Genomic DNA, 6,774 nt, shown 5'->3' with positions numbered 1-6,774 from the left:
AGTACTTTGTTTTGCTGTCAAGTTTGCTCGGATTTTCGTTTGAACCGATTCTGCAACCTCCACACTATTTCATTAGCTACCCTGAAAGGCACCTAAAATGATAGCTCTGAGTAACTAAAAGAGGTCACTCAGGCACTGGTTTCACCATTTCCCCCACTATTTGTGACTCAGCACCCTGACTGCACATCAGGGTGACTTAGTTGATGGCCAACAATTTACATTTTCCCAACATCCTAGCTCATGCGTGAAAACAAATCTCAATCCATCTGTTTTTTCCGCTAATGGTCAGTGATGTCCCCATAGCTAATTACAGCAATTACATAGACCATAATGTGTTTCCTTGGAAAAGCCAGATTTGTTTTTTTGTGATTGGGTAGTTTTGACAAATATACACCCATGTCTAAGAGAGTGAAGGTCTTCCCTTTTTTATCATTTATTTAAAAAAAAAAAAGCCACCAGAAATCCTTTTCTGCAGCTACAATGAAAAATGCTATGAGAATATTGTTTTTTATATTGCCTGGGGTATTTTATTTTTAATTTTGGAATTATACTCTAAGAAGCAATGACATTGCCCTCCAAACTCATTGCTACTACTGACAGCTCTGCAAATTCTTGTGTTTCGGTTGAGGCACATTATTATTATTAAAGAGGTCTAATATTCGAAGGTAATTAAGGTGAGCTAAACTAAAGAGTAGATTTTCTTTTATTTATTCTGTTTTCTAACTATGTTGTACACATGAAACACTAATATTGGATGTCAACTATAATTGAAAATTTTTTTAAAAACCTGTTTTCTCACCCTCTCCTTATTCTACCCATTTCTCAAAGATGCTTTTGATACAGAATAACTTCCTCTCCATCTTTAATTTTTTTAGTTCAAGGGAAAATTCTAATGCATTTCCTTTTTGCTGATAGCTTAATGTAAACAAAATGGAAATGACCTGAGACCCTCCCTGGTCTCATGAATGTCTGAAAATAGCTACCTCCTCTACCTCAACTCCATGCCCCTCATCCTGACACCATGATGCCACTGAATGCAACCACGAGGTTGCTAGGCCACCGGACACAACTGTCCTCTGCTGGTGACCATCATGCCTAACTCAGCCTCCAAGATGCACCATCTCCTGATTTTCCTTCTGTTTGAAACATTGCACTGGCACAATTTGGGTAGACAGGGAGCCAGCAAAAGAGTTGGAAATAGTGTGACCGATGACACGGGAAAAGCCAAGAGAGAGTGATGTCATAGAAGCCGGGAGAACAAAGGAGAAGTCCATGAATGCTGTGAAGAGGGTCAAGTGGGATAAAAACAGTGAAATGGCATTGGATTGGCAATATGGAGGGCAAAAAAACTTGGACAAGAATGGTCTCAGCGTGGCAGTGGAGATGGAGACCTGTCTGGAGGGCCTGATGGGGAATGGGTCACGAGAAAGTGGAGAGAGAATGACCCTAGGCAGCTCTTCGGAAGAACAGAGAAGTGGGTCCTGGTGAGAAAAGAAAATAAGGCCGAGGGAGGTTTTTGTTTTTGTCTTTTTAAGATAAAGATGCTAGAGAATATCTGCATCCGGCTGGAACTGATACTACGAGAGAGAGCGGACAGGGAGGGAGAATATAAACGCAAGAGAAAGAAGAGGATGCTTCCGGGAGCAACATCCTCGAGAGGACAGAAGAGGAAAACAGAGATAATTCATCCATTTTAACAAGCGGCAAGGCAGAGAGCAGAGGTACAAATGCAGGGAGATTTGGAATTTGGTGTCTGGATGCAATTTGTTCCCACCCGATTGCTTCAATTTTCTCCCTTAAGTATGAGCAAGGTCGTCAGCTGAGAATGAACACAGGGGAAGAAACTGGGTTTTGAGAACAGAGAAGATGTATGAAATCATCACTGTAGAGTGAGAAAAAGAACATCGCAGGAAGAGCAGGAAGCCGTGCAGTGCTGCTGACTGTCCATTCGAGATCTGTGGTCCAGAATTTAAAACGAGGCTGGCTAAGGAAAATAACAAGGTCGCATGTCAAGCACTTAGCCCTGACCTGGTACACAGTGCACACTCAGTAAACGCAAGCTATTACTATTGTGCCACATGAATATTTCTTTGTTTGCTTAGATGAGATCTAATCCTGTCAAAAAAGAAATGAAATCTTGGGTGAGATTGTTTTATCAGCATTGTAAATCCATTAAATACAATGTTTGCCAGAAAGGCATATGATTAAATTTGTGTTGAAAACGTAGACCCTGTGGCCTAAGCAGCTGACAAAACATGAGGATGACGTCAATAAGATCTTATGAGGACACGGTGCCACAGGTTTGCATGTCAATGTGGCCGTCCCCAGAGCTTCGTGCAGCCCTGTAGTGTAAGGGCATGGTTGGTCTGGGATTCCATACCCAGGTGGGGAGACGATAATATGGGTATAAGTGAGTAACAGAATCGATTGAGTAGCCCTTATATTAAAGTGAGCTAAGAAAAGAATTCAGGGAAGCTATTATTACACCGAAAATATCAGCATAAAAACTTGAACTTGGAAAGGTCACTCATCTCTCCTTGAAATAAGAAGCAACCACCTCCCGTGTCATCCCACTTCCCAAAATTGCATGAGATAAAATAAGATGCAGCTTCAACTTCCACACGGTAGTCCTTGGCCTTCCTCTTGTTAGGGGGAAAAAAAAGAGATAGTACCCTTGGAGAACAGAATCAAGTGATTGATTAAAATCATTTTTTTTTTTTTCATTTTGTCGAGATGACCATACAGCTGTGTCCTTTAATGTCATTGTATTGGAGAATGGGGGGAAGGGGGGTCAGTCTCTTCAACCTGGTAGTACGTCATGTCTGTAACCAGACATTAAAGCCTTAATGAAACGATACTGTGCAGTTTTCCAAATGGGTATCATCAGTATCCCTTTCCCGAGGGCTTTTTTTGAAGGTAGCTGACTTAGGACTTGGATGTCTGCCTTTCTTTTCTGTTCTGTCAAGAGGGCTCATCTCTTCCATCTGAAACATGCAAGCTCTCCACCCTTCTACTCCAGTGTCACCAAGTCTCCATTCCACTTCCCAGCACCCCAAGGAACCTCCAACCTTACTGACTACAAGGCAACTCCCGGGAGTGGTCTCGGTTGTATTTGTGTTGCAAAAGCCTGTCATTTTGATGTGTTAATGGCTTGGGGTGTGGAGGGTTCCTCAGCCCCTGGCTGGTGAACAATTCTGTTTCTGCGAAATGGCAAATCCTATCTTTAAATCCTTATATATCAAATTCTAAATCTTTTACTACAATTATAACATACTTATGATCAATTATCCTAGCATTTCTGGGTTAATATTCTTATGATATAATGCTGAACTGATATGCTAATATTTAATATACTGATAGTGAATAAGAGAAACTCATTTTTACTTTTTTTCTTACGTTTTATTGCGATATAATTCATATTATCATACAATTCATCCATTTAAAGTATAGAATTCAATGACTTTTATAGATTTGTGTAACCATCCCCATAATCAATTTTAGAACATTTTCATCACCCAAAAAAGAAACCACATACTCATTAGCAGTAACTACCCACTTCTCCTCAAATACACCCCCAACCCTAGGAAACCGCTAACCTGCTTTCTGTCTCTACAGATTGGTCAGTTCTGGACAATTGACATAAATGGAATCATACAATATGTGGTCTTTTGTGCCTGGCTTCTTTCACTTAGCACGTTTTCAAAGTTCATCCACGTTATAGCACATGTCATTCATTTTATAGCTAAATAATATTCCATGGTATGGATCCATCAAAATGTATATTCATTCATCAGCTGATGGACATTTGGGTGGTTTCTGCTTTTTGGTTATTATGAATAATGCTGTCATGAACATTCCTGTACAAATTTTTGTGAGTATATAGGTTTTCAAATACTTTAGAGGGGGATAGGTGGGTCACATAATGCACCTGTTTAACCTTTTGAGGCACTGCCAGACTGTTTTCTAATAGGGTTTCAGCATTTTACATTCCTACAGCAGTGTATCAAAGTTCCCATTTCTCATCAATACTTATTTTTTTTTTATGGTAGCCATCCTAGGTGGACATAAAGTGGCATCTCATTTTGGTTTTCATTTGCATCTCCCTGATGGCTAATGATTTTGAGCATCTTTTCACGTGCTCATTGGCCATTTGTTTATCTTCTTTGGAAAAATATCTATTCAAATCCTTTCCCATTTTTTAATTGTGTTTTTTATTATTGAGTTATGAGTTCTTTATGTATTCTGGACCCAACTCTCTTACCAGATACATAATTTGCAAATTTTCTCCCATTCTGTGGGTTGTTTCTCTTTCTTGATGGTGTTCTTTCAAATACAAAAGTTTTTAAATTTGATGAAGTCCAATTTATTGATTTTTTGTTATTTGTGCTTTTGGTGTCATATTTAAGAAGCCATTGTCTAATCCGAGGCCACAAAGATTCACACCTGTGTCAGGTATTGGTATTGCATTGGGTATCGTGTTGAATCTGTAGATCAGTTTGGGGAACATCACCATCTTGAGTCTTCTGATCTATGAACATGAGATGTCTTTCCATTTATTTAATTTCTTTCAGGAATGTTATCTAAAGAGTATAAGTTTTACACTGATTTTGTTAAATTTGTTATTTTATTATTTTTGATGCTATTTTAAACTTTCTTTCATATCATCTTTGCTTTTATAAGTTGGGAAGCTTTCCTTCTTTTATTATGCTTTGGAACATTTTATATAACATGGGATTTTTTATGTAAAACTATTTAGGCTAGGTTCCTTTTTTAGGAAAAGATATTTTCCTACCTTCTATCTTCTTGTAAATCAATTATAGAAACTTATGAAAATCATACTTTGAATCCAGATTTTCAAATTGATTCCTATTCTCGTAACTATTTTAAAAGTCCTCTGTATCTAGTTATGTCTCTTCCTGATTATCAAGGTTATCTTTTTGAGCCTTCTCCCTTTCTCTTGATCACAACTGCCACAGGTTCATCCATTTTAAGTTTTTTAAAAGAACAAAATTTGGTTTCATATTAATAATTTATATTGATCATTATTCTTGTTTTTCCTAACTTATTCACTTTTGCTTTTCTGTTTATTTTTTCCTCATATTTTGGGACTTTTTTTCCTAGCTTTTGAGTTCAAAAATAGTCCATTTATTTTCCATATTTTCTCATAAGTACAAGTAATGCTACACATTTCCCCCCCGATGCTGCTTTGGCTACATTCCCTATATTTGGATATATATTGCTTTCTTTCTAAAACTAATTTCTTAATAATTTATAATTTCAATTTTGATTTCCTATCTAATCAAGAATTAGATGAATATGCTTTTTAAAAATTCCAAATAGTTTGTTTTAGTTAACTTATTTGTTAATAACTAATTTATTGAATATTGGTCAGAGAATATACCCTATAGATTCCTACATTTTAAGTTTTGTGTTCTTCTTTAAGAAATAGCACATAATAGGATTTTTGTAAACCTGTCATAAGTGTTTGAACAAATAACTGGTATGCTTTGCATTGGGTATAAAGTTTTACATAGGTCTATTGGGCCAAGTGAGTTCATTGTATTACTAAAAATACTTCTATCTTTACTTAATTTATGTTTACTTGTCTATTTCTGAAACAGATGCATTACTATATCTCATTCTGACTGCAAATTTGTCCATTCCTCCATATTTTTATGTGCATTTTGTGGAGTCGTTAAGAAAAAAGTTTATAACTCATTTTCTTGGTTTAATATAACTATGATCTACATGAACTATTCTTTATCTGGTTTAATATGATTCTCAATTCATTTTTTTCTGATAATATTGTTCCATCCTATTTTCCAATTAGCAGTTACATGCAATAACTTTTTCAATCTGTCATTTGACCTTAAATGTGTCATAAATAGCATCTAGATGAACCATTTTGTTTGAAACCAAAGAGGTTGCCTTTTAATAGAAAAATATGACATTCACACTTCTATGATTACTGAATTATGTACTTTTTACTTCTTTATTATGATTTAATGTTTTTAAATTACTATATGATTTCTTGTTACTCTTTTATCCCTCTTCCCTTTAGTTGGGTTGAAACATGCATGGAATTTCTGTTCTTCTAGAAATTACCCATAAAATTTTTCACCCTCATTACATATCAATATAATTTAGACATAATCGCAATTTTTACTGATTTCTTCATGCCTGTCTTTCATCTTACATCTTTCTCCTCGGGTTTTTAATATTTCTGGAGTATGTCATCAATACTGTGAGAGTAAACTTTCTGAGTCCGTGAATGTTTTGTAAATGCTTGTATTCTGCCTTCCATCTTGCATACTATTTTGCATAAATATAAAATTTCAGACTAAAAATCTTGCACCTTGTTTTGTCTACATATAGAATTTCAGGTTCAAATATCAGAATTTTGAAGATGTCCCATGATCCTCAGGAATCCAGTGGAGCCAGTGTTTAAGCCTGCAGTTTCCTCTATCAATTAGTTTACATCTGTCCTTTCCTTCAGGAGGAAGGAAATACCTGATCCACTGATGGCACATCTTTTTGTCCCAGGCTGAATTTATTCTTCCAAAAAATGTATCTTTTCTGATATTGTTAGGGACTTTTTGATAATGAAGATGCTGAGTTAATCATCTTCAGCCAGTGACTATTCTCTGCTCTTTAAAGACAGTGTAACCCTTTATAACCAGTTACATTAATGACCTATCATTCAAGTTCCCACTGTAATTAAGTAGGTTTCTGGGGACATGATTTTACTTTTGACGTATGTAAATATTCTTAATA

This window comes from Pteropus vampyrus, unplaced genomic scaffold (assembly GCF_000151845.1).
Source record: "Pteropus vampyrus isolate Shadow unplaced genomic scaffold, Pvam_2.0 Scaffold35, whole genome shotgun sequence".
Classification (NCBI taxonomy): Eukaryota; Metazoa; Chordata; class Mammalia; order Chiroptera; family Pteropodidae; genus Pteropus; species Pteropus vampyrus.
This window is presented reverse-complemented; position numbering follows the sequence as displayed.